At 30.8% G+C, this 19,009-nt stretch overlaps 1 protein-coding gene across 1 annotated transcript in view; it reads right to left on the bottom strand.

Moving 5' to 3' along the window:
• LOC111001646 (cadherin-99C) overlaps positions 1-19,009 on the bottom strand; it is a 123,470-nt gene that overhangs the window by 41,123 nt on the left and 63,338 nt on the right. Inside the window, exon 3 of the mRNA XM_022271594.2 lies at positions 3,512-3,570. The gene's annotated coding sequence lies outside the window, so the exon portion shown is untranslated. The remainder of the gene's footprint in view (positions 1-3,511; positions 3,571-19,009) is intronic.

Here is a 19,009-nt window from a genome sequence, read left to right as displayed (position 1 = left end):
CTGAGATTTATTAATTTTCGGTTTAACTGGCTTTTTTTAAATTGTTTGGTGATTATATCAACTAAATCTAAAAATCAATGGCTTACTAACAAAAAGCAACTACTTACGTACTTTGCAAGTAATTGTAGTCTTGAACTTCAAAACTATACAATATCAAAAGAAAATTTTGATTGAATCGATAAAATAATAAATATAGTTCATTAGCTAATGAGAGCGACTTGGGAATTTTCTCGCATTAATATTCTATTAAATAAAAACCATATTTATTCATGAGTATCACAACTGGTATAATATTCAATAACGCAAAGTCTCCCGTCGAGCATGCAGGTGTGGCCATTTCCTTTTCTCAATAACTCTACTTTTTATAATCATTTCTAACGAGGCATTTAATGAAATATGGAACTGGACTAAACTTGCTATCTCTGTCCTAAATCCAATATTATTTAAAACTGAGAACCGAAATGACTTGAGAGTAAAAATGGTGTGTATCGATATCATGCGTTGGTGATTGATAGATTTACTGACTGATTGTTCTAGTTGATAAAAGGGCCTGGGATGGTGCTGGGCAGACTTCTAATTAATTTGCTATATTTGTTTGTAAATATGTCTTCTTGTTTGATGATTTGCTGATGTTTAGACGACGGCTTTTTCTCTCGGCCTACACCCTCTGTCTTGTTTGCCGATGAGTAGGGATGCTTGTAGGTTCAAATTTAATCACGTGGAATAAGTGATAACTGCATATCTTATGTTCCATAATAAACCTATTTGAGAGATTAATGTATGGGATTACTTTATTACATTAATTTTCATTTCGAGAAGGTTAAACAGGAAATGGAAAAAGATTTAGTAAAACACATATAATTGCAGTTAAATCTAGTAATAAACAAATTTCCCACCCATAAGACTAACAATAGATTTTGTCACTGAGAAACGTGAGGTACAATTGAGATAGTGTATCTGAGTGAGCTTTACAAAGTACGTAAATCTATGCAATAATGCTTATTTGCGACATTCTTAGCATACGCTGTGCGTGCTTATAAGATATTTATTACAACTAGAAAACACGACATAGACATACCTACTTAAAAGGTTATCGTGTAATCTGTATACAAATAATTAGAAGTCAAATGCTGTTAGTAATTAAGGACCTATCCGGTCGCCAAACTCCAAAAGAAGTACATTGTTTCCTTTCATTGATTGTATTCGTTTCTTAAAGTAGGGCAATGGAAAATATATTTTGGAGTTGAATAGTTTACTTATGTATTCATTTTGAAAGATCGATACACGATTTAAAAAACTTCGCTCGATATTATAAACCATACCTGATTTTGAAATTTACACGATTTTATCGCCAGCCAGATAATCCATTAAAAATTTTTTTGCATTAATTTGATGTTTTACATAACTAATTGTTTTTATTGCCCGGCGTGCCTCAGTGCTGCCGCTCTCCATTGTGCACCGCAGTCCACCCAAAACACTACCAGCAATTAGTGCTGGTATAGTGCCTTAAGAAGGGATCAATAAAATCATTCCGAAAACGAATTTTTGAAAATTAGTTCGGTTTTTAATTACTCACTTATTCCTCCCTATAGTAACCAGACATTAAAAAAATATTGACTGTATTAGCCTTAATAATTTGTATTGGCAACAAGATGTATGGAGCTTGCGTGAATTGCGTTTAGATGATATTAAACCGACACATGAAATGTTTATCTTTATGAGAGTGCAAACTGTTTACATATAAATTATCATACTATATACAATAATTAGATTGCTAAACTCGTTTCATATCTGGAAGCTTTATCAGTAGGGTGAATAGAGCTCGTTATAACTGATTCAAATATGATTCTTAACCCACACAGTTATACTGAATACGCATATCTTACTAATCAGAAATAACTTTGATATAATGGAAATTGTGATCAAATGAGTGAGCCACGCCTTTTGCAGATCCTGTGCAGAATTTCTCATTGCATTAGAAGCTGCCAAGGATTTTTATCAAACTTCACAGATATGCATCTGATTATCACTGTAGGAAAAGAAGATTTCATTTCAAATAAATTTAATCTTCAATTACTATGTATTTCTTTATCTTATTTTAAATCAAAGTGTCAAGTGCTTTTCAGCAACAGTGGCCTCTTAAAGTATATGATTGAATAGAATTATTAATTGAATTGTTAAATATTCACACCATCTATCGCCGCGAAGCTGGTATCGCAAATTATTAAATCTTGACAATAAGCTTCGGAAGGTTTACAGCTACGCCATACAAACGAACGCAGTTCAAAATTTTGAAGAAATCTTTGAGCATAATAAACTGTTGTTTTAGTAGACTTTTACCACATAATGTAATACGCGGTAAGAATGTAACTATCCATTGTTTTGCTAAGCTGTAATGCAATATTCTTCAGTAATATAAATCAACCACAGAACTCTGTGGGAACCTAAAACCTATGTCCAAGGGAAAGTCCTCGTTTCAACCACAGGTTACAAGATCTTTAAGGTTTCATAAGTATTGCATTTTTAAATATATTTATAAAAGCTTTTCATTTATATTGGATCTCCTTAGATTAAAATAAATTGGTACCAATTCTACCAGACTACCTTACTGTTTCATCTGTTTTAATAACGAGATATTTATTTGTACGTCCACATTTTTAGCATGACGCTGAGGTTCCCAAAAACTTACACACACACAGCTTTTCACAGCCGCACTCTCAAATACACAGTTATACGCACACACACCCTTTCACATATGTACTTTCAAGCATCCCAATTTGTTTGATTAGATTTGACTGAAGGAAACTAAGATACTAAGACTACGTTTTCTTGAAAACAATATTAAATATCTACATTAACTACAACACCCCCTCCCTAGTAAATGAATTTTAATGAAGATGACTTTTTGTCACAACCATATAATTATGTCATGAAGTTTTATTATTATTTAATTAAATCGTACTCTTGGGTAGACCTACAATTATGACCCTACGTACCAAACGTATGTACGTTAAAATTCGTGTACCTTCAATGTATAAAAGATTTGCATACGTTTTACATAGGCCGTAAATCAATGAATTGTACAATCAATAAATTTATAATGTAACATAAATAAGTGATCACTAAATAAGGCACGCAAACAGACCGATACTTTCTCCGCGGTTTGCTGACTCGCTTCATGTTATGAAATAACCAATCATTTGCATATTATCGGTTTATATAAAAATCAATGTTAGCTTGGCGGTGTTATATTTTTTACAGAAATTCATATAACTCTAGCGTAGACCTAACGCATTTCAAATATCTTTTAATGGAAATAAACATATTTCGTGATATTTAGCGATAGCTTAATCTAATATCACTTAATACAAACAAGAGTTTTCTAAAGAAATAATACGTTTACATAAAAGCAAACTTTTACTTAAGAACACAGTTTTGAAAGAAACTGTTATAAGAATACAACCTGTATAAAGTGTTAATTATTATTTTAAAAAAACAATAATGTACTTACGCAGTCAATTTTAGGCCGATGTAATACCATTCCTTACACTATAGCCTCCAAATGTCCATCTGGAATAAATACAATATAATTTTAAAAACTTTGGTTATAACCAATTATGTACTAAACACGTGATATATGTAGATGTAAATTTGATAAGGTATCTAGTATCTAGAAGTAATTTCATACTCCATACTAGCTTGGTGCTTGTAATCAAGAGCTAGCGATCCGTCACGGGCAAACTTGAACTCCGAGTACCACGAAAAAGACTTTAAAATCGGTTTAATACATAGCTTCAAACTCACAAATAATAGGCTTAAAGCCTCTTTAGGCTTTGTAATGTTCAAATGATTTTCAAAATCGTTTTATTAGATCCAAAGATGTACAACTTCACAAATGTTACCTCTTAATGTTATTAGATCCAAAGATGTACAACTTCACAAATGTTACCACTTAATGTTATACATTAGGTGCATATAAATTAATGAGCCTATTTACACACTTTCTCCAAAAACCTCATCTGTGTCCTTTTATCGTTACCGTGACGAAATTAGAAGTGAAGTTTTATACAGATTTCAATTGTATAAATAAAACAAAATTTATAACTAAAAGTTAATAAAAGGTTTATACAAATCAATCTGCCCATAATTATAAGCCATAGACATACCAATACAAAGGTGAAGTTACTTTCTCACAGAAATTGCTACATTAGGAAAATAAAGGAAGGGCACAGAGAGCGGTGCCCCGAATGGCATCGATTTTATATTGTTTAATTTAGGATATTAAAATTCCATAGTTGGTTTATATGCCTCGAAATGTTTTAAACATTCTGTTTTAAAACCGCGACCGGGAATTGGATACGGGATATTTAATTCAATTCAATTTTCAAGGAAATAAAGGAAGTTTTTAAATGTTGTATGATAAATCAATATTTGAGAAAAATGGTTTATTGGCAAATTTAAACTTTATTTCAAACTTTTTAATTTATCGACAACTTTAAACTTTGTTTAAATGAAATAACACTTTTTTGTATGTGCACATATGACAGGGCCATGACCTCAATTTTAATCTTTAAACTGATCAAAGAGCCTAACAGATTGGTTGCAAATGTTATTAATAAGTAAATCTGATAGTGGAAGTGGTAGGTTGACCTAGTCTAGTCTGTTATATACAGGAAATTTTAAATAATTTTTTAATTAAAACTTTTGTAAATATAATACTTTTGTTTATAAAGCGGCTTCCAGCTTATTTCTACTTTGCACATATGTGTACGATCCCATCATTTCCTTAGATAAAAAAACGTTACATCACGCTCCTGAGGTCAGCTCCCAACATTGTCTCATACAATGGCAATTGTGTGAAAGAATCGCCACTGGAACAATGGCCACCTTAGTAATTAGCCACCAATTAAATATTTATTTAAAGCATACAATGAATTGTTTATTTACAACAAATAGAAAATATTCCCAAAACATTTGCCGCACTTTGAAAATTTAATTGTGATAAATTAAAGGGCGCTCTAAATCGGTTTTGAAAAGAAATTTTCACTTAAGTTTACCTTAATTGAGAAATTGTATATTAGGTATTTAAAGTAAGTAAATACCTAATATACAATTTCTATAACCTTATATATAGAAAATCATATAAATCGTAATTTATTAGTTATATACTAATTCCCTAGATTTGACCAAACGTTAGCATTTTTTAACTTTTTTTATTAAGACTTTGTTGAATTGTAGATTTGGAACATATACAATCACATAACATTAATGAGGAATGCAACGGGCTACCTTATCGCTAACAAGCGATCTCTTCCAGTCAACTGTAAAACTAGACTGTTTAATATTAGAGGAAACAGTATTTAATCCCATAAATAAGTAAGTAATAATACTAATTGTAAAATAAAAAAATACTAGCAGCTACATTAATTTTATGGATATGGTTTGTGAACGGAAAATAATGAGTCGTGTTAATTATAAAATTTGACGAAAACAATTATATAGAGCAAATTACATAAGTGAAGCTTAATGATGTCAACTGACCAAAACGTGGGAGGATGTGGGGTAACCGGTTCCTCATATTACTCAGTTATTGGACTGCCATTTCGATAATCACTATTCAGAATTGTAGCACTTCTTGTTCAAAATTAAATGCATGTGAAAGGTTTTTTAAGTATTAACCTGTCCTTAATGGATCAAGGCCACTTTAAAAATTGTATTGTTTAAATTTACCGATTTTTGATACTTCTTTTGGCGCGATGGAGAAAAATGATGAGAGTAAATTTTTACGATGCGCGCCGACACCTAAATTCTACATCGTAAAGTTAGTTCTAGGTGGCATGAAAATCGATAACTATATTCAAGTTGTATATTCTAGTATATTTATATTTAGAACACGTGTTTCGTAACAGTACAATTAAACAGTGTGAATAAATAAATATTATTTTGGTGTTTTATTAAATCAATTAATACGACGGTGATAGTATTTACTAATAATTTCTTAATATATCTATAAATATTGAATATTAGTGATAAAACTGATTTAAATAAACTGTTTTGGGTGCATTTATAGATTTGAGGTTACTTGTCGTTATATATTATATTATATATTATAGTCGGTATAATTTATTTACATCGTTAATTAAAAATGATTACATTATTATCCTAAAAATATTTTTTGATAAATTTTAATATTTATCTTTAATCACTACTGCATTTAATTTTTTGTTCATACGCCAAAGAAGTATAACTTCTAACGCGTGTACATAAGTATACACACTCTTTTTTCTTATATCTAAATCACATAGTGTCATGCATAATTTGAAGTATCATAAGGCATTTAAAGCCGGCAACGGATTAGCGATCCTTGTAGTGTGAGTGTCCCTGAGCGGCGGTGTCACGTAACATCTTTGCCCTGTTCTATAAAATAAAATGAATCACTGATTATTTTATTAAAACAGTCGAATAAAAAATTTGGAGTGTTACACTACGCAAGTCTCACATTAATTTTACCTAATTTCGTAATTCGAAAGTGTGTTATTTATTAGGCTTTCACGCTTGACTGATTATGATGTATATTAAAGCTATATAGGGAGACTCGAGATCACTGTTAGCCTTGTGGTTCAGCAATCTCTATTAAGTCGTGGGTTCGAATTCCAGCGCGGCGTCAATGGTTTTTTTTGTTCTTTAAACGCAATCAGTTGTTAATTACATACAATTACATCTACGTACAGTGCAAAAATACAGAGTCGATACTATTACTCCATATGCCAAATCTAATACATTTTTGACAGTCTTTTAAGATTAAGTTTAGTTTTTTAATAAGTTTCGACTCTGAATGTTATTCTTACATCCAATGATTTAGGCCTAACTTGCATATAGAACAGTTATTAATAAAAAAGACGTACAATGTGAATGTGCCTATATATAGAAATGTAATATATATATAAATAATTAGCATGCTTATGATACGCTAACAAAGTTACGTACATAATCGAGCATTGACATAAATGAATCCATACATTCAAAAAAAGTAGATCATTCAGTGAATGACGATAAATTTGGGACACAAATAAGGTATTCTAAAATAAAAAAAATAATGTCTAATGTAATAAACTTTTTGTAATTTTGATAGTGAAAGACAACTCAATAGAAATCTGTATAAAATGCTTTTTTAAAATGAAACAGACATCATTATGCACAAATTTCTTTTAAACTATATTAATAAAAAATATATATTATGTATTCACTAGTTTGAAGATCTTATAAGATATATTTGGATGTCGTAATTTTCCTCGCTAATGTTGAATTTTGTTTATACAAAAACCGCACCACCTTAATTTTTCACGGCTTGAATCGTATAAGCATCGTCAAAACATCTATACTGTCTAAAAAGTAAGATAGAATCGATATAATTACGATTCAGCTGTTTAGGTAAATTATATAACTTATATATTGGGCTCTCTCAATACACTAAAACCAAATTAGACGTCAATTACAAAACGCTCAATTGATATCAACATAATTGAATTTCGCAAAACTATCAGCGCAATATTGCAACACTAATAAATCGCCGATCTAATCATATCAAGACGACACCAACTCAAACTCAGATACAGACCACTTTCATAAACGTGGGTGGACGGGCGTGACAACCGAATCATTTCAATAAATATAAACAGGTTAGGTAATAAACGCAAGGTGGACATAATTGTACTAAAGCTTAAGAATCTAGATCTGGTAAAGTATATCGATTGCCTAGACTTCAAGAAGTCTTAGAAGTCAATTCTAAATCGCATCGGTTATACAAAAATATAGCTATGATTCAGTGTGTCATTAGGTCTGTTTTTCACGATTGAGACTTAAAAGTTTTCATTCAAAAAATTTCATCCCGTCTTTTGAGGACGTGGACCATTTGAGGCAACCTTCCAGAGCCTGTAGAGATTAGAATTAAGATGGCTTTGATGCACTTTATACAATTGCTCCGAAGTAAAGGTATAAATGGAAAGTTATACTTTACTTCTTAAAACTAAATCAGTCTCTTTCCACTTTTAACAGTTTTCTTTTGTCTCTTTCTGGCAAATTCTGTTTACTCTGTGACGAAAATGGACAGATGAGTACTTTACAATTGGACTGATATTTTTTTTATAAAGTGTAAATAATATCAGTTACCGATAAAATCGTTGAAGGTACTATAACCATAATCCTACGCGAATAATAAACCTAATGAATACAATTACGAGATAGTATCCAAGGGACAGATTAGTATTTATATTTATTTGCAAGGCATTACCAGGGGCTTATCTTAATAGACTGTTTTCATAACTACGCAGATTTCGAATTAATTTCAACATAAAATCTATTTAATATTACAATTGGTCGCGCTTTGCATTTTCCTACAATTAATATTACTTTGACACTATCAAATTCTACTTCCTCATACCTATGAGAGTAAATTTAACTAAATCCTTCAGGTTATTATTTATGGGTTGCTAGTGACTAGGAGCCAACTTCTGTGTTCATTAAAATGTTTAATGAGCCTAGAAGATTAGTGCATTAATGAAAAAGAAATATTTAATTGTGAATGAAATGAAATGTTGGGAATTATGAAGAAAGAGACGATACAACTTGTACACGATGTGAGAAAGAAGAGTACCTTCTGCACTTAGTTTTGGAATGTGAAATCAACGAACAAGCTCGTTTGGATTTCTTAAAGGAAACTTCATGTTCTACTGGCGACTTTTTCCTCTTTCTTTTCTGATGGCAAGGTTCACTGCCAAATTTAGTGATAGATTTGTATGTTATTGAACCTTAAATCTAAATTACAAAAATACTCTTTAACTAGTAAACTGTTAAAATAATATTTAAAGCTTAAGCAACATTGTTATATTTTTAAGCCGCCTTAATCACTAGATATGTGGCATAAAATAAATAAGATTAAAAAAACGTTTTTTTATCGAATTTAGATGTAATCCACCAAACTTAAAATTGAAACAAATGAATAGTAAAAAATAAATTTCCCTTTTAGGTTAATTTTTTGATTTGCTGATTTATATACTATAGATATGAAGAGCGCTCAAGAAAGAGTTAAAAAAGGTATATTAAAATGTTGCAATGCAAACTGTATGACTTTTTATGAATAGAGTAAAGCCGGCGGCAAGTTTACAACTTGTTTTATTCATGTTTTGTAAAGTCACTGACCCAATCAATTCAATCTTATTGACGCGTAGACTTCTCATTACTGATATAGAAATCTTTTTAAAATATAATTAAAAGCTATAAAAAATATACATTTACACTAGAATAGATTTGACGTTTGAATGTATCTGATTCTATCATAATATATATTTTTAATAATGGCCTGCATTTAATGGTTTTATCTCAATAATTTTCAGTGTTAAATCTTTCTATAGTGGCAATAAACGTCCGGTTCCTTACCACGTGATCTCTATCGATCCTATTAAAGCCATAACTTCCCAGCTCGTTCCCATTAATAAAATAAAATACATCGCGTGCTGAGGTACCAAGAAGCCAGTGTTAATTCCATCTTTATGATACCCAGCAGTTAGTGTAAACGCTCGAACGCGATAATGTCATGAACGGGAAAGGAAAAATATAGGATCAATCTAATAAATAATGTATACAAGTGGAGATAAGAATGTACTGAGAATTTATAACACTGTAGGTAATGATTACGTTGCTATTATTTTTATATTGACTTGTAAAGTAACGGAGTAGAAGAGTACTGGACAGTTAGTTATCGCTAATAATAATCAGATATTTTATGGGAGTAAAAGTAAGTATTTTCATATTTAAAAGGAAAGAGAACTTTCAATTAAAACCTTGACTTTTTGTTGAAATTTCGAACAATATTAACTTAAAACTATAAGCTACTTTCGATTTAATTTAAACTTTGTACATCTTACCCACACAATTTAATTGAAAAAAGTTTCAATATAATAATAAAATTCACCACAACACCACGTAAGGCAACACTTTCACTCAAATTCAATTTAATAAAAACACTTGTACAATCAAAAATCGAACTGAATTTAAAATAAGAACACCCGATTAAGTGAATTAATTATACGTCAAGTGTCAGTTACGTAAGCGGCGAATGTAACCGAAATGTATAAATAGGCTGAACGACAAAAACCACTCACTTTTTGTCAGAGCAGACACGTGTCTTATACTGACAACTGGTACCTATTAAGGTATTAATGTACGATAATTTATAAATACTAAATGATCTGTAATGAGGTGATGTCATTCAAATAATGATGTAACTGTCGACTGAAGCCTGGTGAAGTCAGTAAACCGCTTTGTTAAACTGTTGCAAATTATAAAAGTCGGTAAACGAGACTGAAACAGACCGAGGCCATAGAAATATAAATAATTAAATTCCGATTTTGGTACTCATAAATACGTTTCATTGAAGAAATATTTATGTTTGATTAATTACCGACAGCGTCTCAAAGGTAGAAAATTCACTAAAGCTAAAGCCCCAACCCGGCTGGTCCCCGTGGGGAATTAGACCGAAGCCCTCCAAAAATAAATAAAAAACAACATAATAAAGAAAACAGCAAACAAACTCTACCCAGGTTAGGGAACAACATGGGGTAGAGTGGCCTTAGAAAGGCCAGAATGGAGTAGATTGGAGGAGGCCTTTGTCACCTGGCAAGCGGACAAGCAGAAATGGAAGAAAGTATCAATCTACGAAAAATAAAAATAAAGAATACGCCGAAATGTCCGATAAAAAAGGCTATATTATAATTAGTTAGCTAAATTATTATAATATTTTTCTAATGAATATCGACATTTCCGTGGACGGAGAAGTTGTGACCAATTTGTGTTCCACCACCACATAATTTATTTTAATTTCAGAAATAATTAATGTATTTAAAACATGTTAGAATTTCTTGAAAGCTTTTACACAACGACAATAGAAGTAAAATTATAAACATCATGAAAATAAAACGTATCGTTTCGGTTTTTAATACGACAGTCTAGTTTATTAACTTCTTGACAATCACTAAAAATACATATCAAATTGTAAACCTGTCTAAATTACGAGAAGTTATGTAATTAGTTCTAATAACGTATAAACTGCAACATAGCAAATTTATTGAATCTCATGTTACAAACAAGACATAGCATTTGCTTACCAGAAGTGGACATTCTAAGCATAATAGTGAATCTTCTTGTCTGATTTAACATTACGACCTGACCAGCAATGACATTTGAAAGCCGTTGAGAATCTTGGCACTCGGGCCGTATAGGTACAATACATTGCCTCAATAAATGTCCCTGTATACGATATTTAAATGTAAGATTGTATACAAGTTTGTAATGTTATTGAGATTGAATGCTATTATATCTTTGTAGAGAATATCTGTTTTAATCAGGTGGTAGGAAGTATGATATGTGTTATTACGATATTGATTACGAGACTTTGAAAAGTGTACTTGTATGTACCACACAGATACCAAAAATTTATTTTAAAAAGTACGTATTTCATATCGTATAACTATTTATGTTATTTTATAATTAATATTATATATATATATATATATTTAAGTTTTGTATGAGTATGGCCATGTATGGGCTGTTAGTGAATAAATAAATACTTACTGTAACTTATTTATTTTTATATATTTTTTATTTATGAATCAAACAGTATAAGAACACAAATACAGCTATAAAAACATGTTCATGTCTCCATATATAGATTTAATGTCGCTATTAAAATTACATTATTCTCCTTTTACTTAGTTTTGTTAAGTGATTCCGTACGTGTAAAATTACTGTTTATATTGCTAATAAATAATATTTAATTATTTCTGGATAGCAAAACTAGTGCTTTATACTGCAATATTCAGTCAAGTCAAGGTCCCAAAGAATCCGTTATCGGGACAACAACTTCACGATTGGGCGTGGTAGCTTTGAGTCATGTTGGACTTTTACTGTTAGACTCGGAAATCTCGACGGATATTTGTTATTAAAGTCAGTTTCCCTCACTGAAGACGAGTCACGATTTATGAAGCTTCGCCTGAAACACCTTTCTAAATGGCGTTCTAAATTTGAAATCGGTCTTCCCTGAGAGATACGACCTCCAACTATTCAAAATTCGAACGTACTCCTCTCTCAAACGCCGGCAACGCACCTACTAAAAATGGACTATGGGCTGCGACGTCTGCCCTTTTTGGGCGCCCGCAGGCTCGTTTATTTTTAAAAAAAGTTTGATAGTAATTTTAATTCGTCGTCACGACAAGGTTTAATGACAACTACTATAGTGTGTACCATTTAAGATTACTTCCAACAAAAAGCTCAAAATTACCTTATATATATAACAATAAACATTTTTAATCCAGAAAATAGGTATTGATTTTTAGTTTCGACTCAACAGTTTCTGTCCGACAGCGTCTCAAAGGTAGAAAATTCACTACAAATCTGTGTTGGTTTCATAAATATATATATCAAGATAGCAAGTGGGCCTCAGGGTGTATAAGTTATTTTAGTGCTCATTACTAGAGCCTCATGAACATCCTTATGCTACTCCTATGTCCCATTAAAACTGAATTTGCAATAAGGAAACGGAAAATGGAGAATGTGTTTGTTTATTGTAATAGTTAAAATAATTACTCCTTCATTAGTTCATAGCAGTTATGCATAATAAAATAAAGGATATTTTTGGACAAATTAATAAAAAGAAAAGAGTGGCGGTGAGTTTATTGCCAGTTCTTTCCTTCCGTACTACGCCCTTGATTTGAGAACTGGCAGTAAATGTAAAATTAGAAGCATTTAAATACAATAAATTACTTTTTTTGATGTTCATAAGTGTACATTTACCAACATGAATAAATGATTTTGAATTTCAAATACTATGATGTGTTATCGCAATATTTCATTCAAGAAAATTTAATAAAATATTTGAAAAATGTATATAGCACCGTCCGGCTTATAACAGTGTTATTTATTATATAGTTATTGGTCCAGGTTCGATTCGGATACAGCATTTGTTTCGGATTCGTAATCACAGAAGGCTAACATCAAGATTATTTATCATATGAAAATATCAATAAAACAATAGACATATGCTTACTTCACGGCGACTTCAAACTTTAAAAAAAATGAAGCAATGCTGAGAACTCTAGCCGTGACAAAATAGCCTGTCAACGTCATAAGTCAAATGTCTAATGTAACATAATAGAATTTAATTATTACAAAAAATAAATTCGCTTCGTCATCAATGTTTTAGTGAATGGAAGCCTTAACGTATTGCTCTCCATATATAGTTCGATGCGATAGCCTTTTCGAGTTTAAATTAGAGAGATTTGATTATAATCATTTTCAAATGAAATCGTAAGTGGTTCCATTTAGATGATTGTAGTAGTGAAAATTCCTTCTCTTTAGTTCATAGTATAATTGTTATTCAATTATGTGTTTCATTTCACGCGTTATATGAACCTACAAAGGTTTCATGGTCAATAATAATAGAAGCCTCGATTAAAGAGAAAAATAAGCTATATACATATATAATTTTTTTATTTACTTTTTTCAGTTCAAAGTTAAAATAGGAAATTTTCACTACCTGAGGTCTGTAAGTCAATAAATAGAAACAATACAGCTAGTTATAATATCAAAACTATTTATTGATTTATATTAAAATATTATATTCAGATAGTTAAATTTTTGTTCAGTTCAGTCTAATTTTTAAGGCTTGGTTTTTTAGTTTCATTTTAGTTTTCATTTTAAGTTTTCAGTATTTAATGATGTACTGTATGATTCAGTGGTTAATGTGTGTATTTATTAAAGAAATATTTAGTAAGGACCAATAAGTTTGAAATCATGCAAGACAATTATCTTTGGAACAACGCTATACTTCAGCCGGTACTTCAGAAAAGGGCACGTTCAACCTGCGAGTAGGTCAGTCAGAGGCGGAACGAAAACGAGATTACAGACAAACCTAACGACGTGGCGGTACGGTATAGTTAGATCACGAGCAAAAGCCAAAACTTCTAGTATTGTCTATGAACATAATCTGTGGCAACAGATTAGGTTCATAGGTGGGAAGACATTCTAAATTTAAATTTTGATATCCGCTGAAATATGCTTTTTGAAACTGACCTTATAGCCAACACAATATTATCCAATTTATAGCCTCTTAAATATTAATATAATATAATTGTCTGCTTAATTATTATTGATAAGAATATTATTTAGTTGTTCAAATTGTCTATCATATATATATACATATATCGTCGATAACGAACAGTATGCATCATTTTCAAAAAATACATGATAAATTACGATCATAGATGCCATTTTCTCAAATCATTCGCTAGATGGCAATCAGCTGTACCGTTAGGTATGTAGAATGCAGATGAACTATCAGGGATGATAAAATCAAATGTAAGTTTATCGCTTACATAGACTATTGAAATATATGAAGACATTTCTATTTGAATTAAGATTTAATTAATTAATCGTCGCTTTACAAACTTAGAATTTTATTATAGCCCATTATGGCTTTAATAATAAGCAAAAGTATTATTAGAAGAATTATAGTAAGCATTGTGTACTACTTGAGTAGGATCTATAGATTGCGGACGTAGATATAGAATGAAATCTTGTTAAGCAAATAGGGCATGGAGCAGATAGTTTTTGAGACATTGGTCATGCTGTAATCTAAGACATGGAGGCCGCGTACATAACAACACAACAGTATGAAATGAAGTTTCAATATCAACTAGTATATTTTGCCAATTTCGGATTTATGATTATATAATAAAAATAAAACTGTTCTGAATAAAATAGCTAATCCAGTGTAAATGGGCGATAACGTGAAAAATGTACCAATCTCACTTTCGATTATTCGCACAGTTTTTAGCCGAGTTTTTATCAAAGCGAGGTCAAATATTTTGGCCAAACACGATATTGTAATAATGTCGTTACGAAAGTCACGCATTTCGTTTCAAAAATTGCACTTTTTAGGACGGATCGTGTCCGCGTCGATTACTTTGAGATGTTTTTTTTATGTTTGGCTATCTTTAGATAAGATAGAAAATAAAGTTTGGATGTTAGATTATAGTGATTAATTATACATTTTCAATGGTAAAAGTCTTTTTTTTTTGAGTAATAATTTCAGTTTCTGGTATTTTTATAACAGGTAAGTATTTGATTTATTAATTTATATATCAACAATTTATATACCAAGAATTACGTTTCATAAAGTTTATATTGTGTGGTATTTAATTTCTGATGTATTGACGTAACATTACAGTTATTTGTTAAGGCAATCATTTTTACGCAATTCAATACCTCTTATTACAATTATTTAATTACAATAGAACAATAAAGGACGGTGAGAAAATACTTTGATACTCAAATTATTCGATAAATGCTTTTTCGAGGTTTTCTGCCCATTTACGGTACGCACAACCATTCTCCATTATTCTGTTAAAAAATACAAAATGTTTTGTGTGTCTAATTGGTGATATATTGTAAAATTCATTACAAGATTATAAAAAAGTACTTCAGCTGAGTAACTATTATTTGTGACTATGCGGTCTGCACAAAATGCATAATATATGTATGTACATATGAAGGTCTATATTATTTTGAATTCCTGAAGGTTAATTTTACATTAATTATACTTACAGACACCACTTTCATTTCTACATTTATTGCCTATTCTACCTATATGTATTTTGAGAACAAAAAATATATAGTTTATGAAAATATTTATCTTTTATTCGTATCTTAATAAGCCAAAATGTAACAATCGCGTCGTTTAAGTAATGTACAATAATAGATACAATTATTTAAAGGTCACTTAAACCTAGTAATTATATTAAGTAATTACAATAAAAGATTACAAGGTTTTAATTGCGCTTTGCTTCATCAAATCAATTAATTTAATGTGTCGAATTCCTTTCTAGCGCGCTTAAATTCGAGTTTATTTTATTGTTAACATTAAATATTTCTTGACATATATAAAGGTAAGGTTTGTTACTTGAGAGAACTTCTTTATAAAGCGATATTATTGAAATTAAAATTTACGACATTATAAACTTTTAACATACTTCCGATAGGATCTATGTGGAAGTAGTTTAAACGTTGGTTACTTTTGTACTAGATTATTAATTAAATTTGTAATGCAGAAGTTATAATCTAGTAAATTCGTGGAATTAGGAACCACTGCTGAATAACTGTGCAAAGCCTTAATTAAAAATGTTTTTAAATAAATAGAAAATCGTTGAACAAATCTACCTTAAGACCCTTACAAGGTTGAGGTATTTAGGGGCTTCTAAAGAGGCTAACAAATAAATACAGAATTACCATTTCACGTACCTTCATTAAAAAAGCCATTGGCGCAGCCTTATTTATAGATTTGGGCCTCCAATTTCTGTTTTTATCTGTTTCGTGATCATTGTTTTTTATAGATGACCAGCATTTTGTGCCAAACATAAGGATTTTTAAGAAAAATTTCAATGGTACATGTTAAATACAAAAGTGCATTTCAAACGTATTGTAAACTTAAAACAAATGACTAGCGCATGTAAACATTTCTTTGCTAAACGAGCCTTAGTCGCCACAAAAAACATAAATAAGACTGACTTTATTGGCAAGCTTGATCGTCTGTACAAAGTTTATTGCTAATGACACAGCCTTAAAGACTCGTTAAAGTGTGTAACCATTGTAGAACATTGCACTCTATTTACGCGACACGACTGTCCTGAATCTAATCTTAGTTAGGGTAAATAAATTGAAAGCTTTAATGATATGGATACGTTATTATTATGTCTATACTAATATTATTAAAAGGAAAGATTTGTATGTATGTAACGAATTGGTTCAACAAGTACTGGACCGATTTAAAAAATTATTTCACCATTTGAATGCTACATTTAATAGACTTAATTATAAAAAAATCTTACTAAAACTACCATAATGTAATTCAATATGTAATAAAATGCCTATAAAATATCTTTCATCGCATGCGCTACGAAAACGATTGATGATAGACTACATAGAAAAAATGTTCCACAATTTTAAAGACCATATCAATTTATATAATAGAAACGTAAATAAATAATGTATAATTTAATTAAATTCTGTTTTTACATTACTTAAATGTAATATCTGCATACTATTAAATATGATTTGTACTATTTGTTAGTCTCCCAAGAGAAATAACTTAATTCTTTGCAATTGATAGCCAAGGAACACTGGACATTTCTAGTTTCGGAGGATAAGACACGCAGGGTTACAAGAGACTAGAAAACAAATAAACCCATTAAAGAAAAAGATCTCAATTATACTCTCCTGTATTAGTCATGGTGTAAAAAGGCTTAGGCGTCCGCTATTGTAAAATTATAAGCTATGATCTTCATCACAGACATATCTAGACAACTTCACATGATTTTCCTTGTACTAAAGCCGATGCTTAATTAGTGTAGATAAATGACATCTTAATCTCCGCTATGGAGACCTACTAATGGAGCGTATCAGACGATAAGCTCTATTTCAGATTTAGATCAATTTGTCAAAACATTGGAGGGAGGTAGGACCGGTAGCGAAATACCTTTCCAACCTCCGTGGGAATAGACCACGCCCACATTATAAGCAGGCGAATAAATAAGCAATAAATGAAATAGATTATGTACCAACCAGTTTCAAACAAACGACCCTATAAATATATATGTCTCGTAAACTTTAATAAATACAGCTTTTCAAAAAAAACAAGTACCTTATTACAGTAAGGCGCCAGGGATATTTTCATTATTAATTCGCCTCTTTCATTTTAAACCATGTTTTACCTTTGTAAACTATCTACTTACTCTAATTATTTAAATAAGAATATTGTTTCGCTGTCCAATAAATGGTGCAGTTTTTCTTAAATTTCATTCTCATATTTACACATTTAATGAAAAATGTATTTGACACTTAAAAATTATAATAATAAAATAAAATTAATTTGTAGAAGTTATAAACTAAGTACCGTAAACCTGTCTGTATGTAAGGCAAATGAGCAGTGTTGGCCTCGTGGCTTCAGCGTGCGACTATCATCACTGAGATTTAGGTTGAGGTTCGATCCCCGGGTGTGCACCAATGGACTTTCTTTCTATGTGTGCATTTAACATTTGCTCGAACGGTGAATGAAAACATCGTGAGGAAACCGACATGTCTTAGACCAAAAAAGTCGACAACGTGTGTCAGGCACTGCAGGCTGATCACTTACTTGCCTATTAAAAATGAGCATGGAACAGATTCAGAAATCTGAGGTCGACGTAAAGAGGTTGTAGCGCTACTGATTAATTTTTTAGTTTTATGTAAGGCAAATACTATATCGCTATTAAACCTTCAGAATATACTGCATGAGTGTTAATCACTAAATCAGTGATCCACTACACTCTATGTATTTACTATGTTAATTAAATTAATATCAGTTGAATTTACAATATAGACGTCGTAATGTTTTGCAAAACAAAAACTGGAGGTAGACGTCAAAAAAGCCAACAAAAGGTATAATTCAGCGATTAGTTCGAGCTACCATAGGCGAGTTTCCCGACCACCTGCCATCCTGACACTCATAACGAAGTACAATTTATAACGACGGAGTTGCGTAGGCGCCGATTGAAGCAACATTATTTGTATAGTGCTTCAACGGCTTTCTTCCTGTTGGTTTAGATAATTTATTCAAAAGTTGCTTTATTTAGACGAATTCGAATTCTATTCTAATCTGTGTTAATCTATGCCGCGGACTGAGAACATTCAATATTGAATTCAAAGGAATAAATTACAGTATAATTCCATTTTTATAGCCGGCATATATATTTCTCTTAGCAATGGCAAATATTGAAAACTTGTATTTTTTTTGAGATTTTTTCTCTGTAAGAATGAATCATCAAAGGTTACATTTATAACGTTCTTTAGATTTTTTAAAAAAGAACCACTTATACGTACAGTTCTAAATTTAAAATTATGACAGGAAAACTCAATTCTTTCA

Source organism: Pieris rapae, chromosome 19 (genome assembly GCF_905147795.1).
Source record: "Pieris rapae chromosome 19, ilPieRapa1.1, whole genome shotgun sequence".
Lineage (NCBI taxonomy): Eukaryota > Metazoa > Arthropoda > Insecta > Lepidoptera > Pieridae > Pieris > Pieris rapae.
Note: the sequence above shows the minus strand (reverse complement) of the source record. Positions and strands in the feature narration are given on the sequence as shown.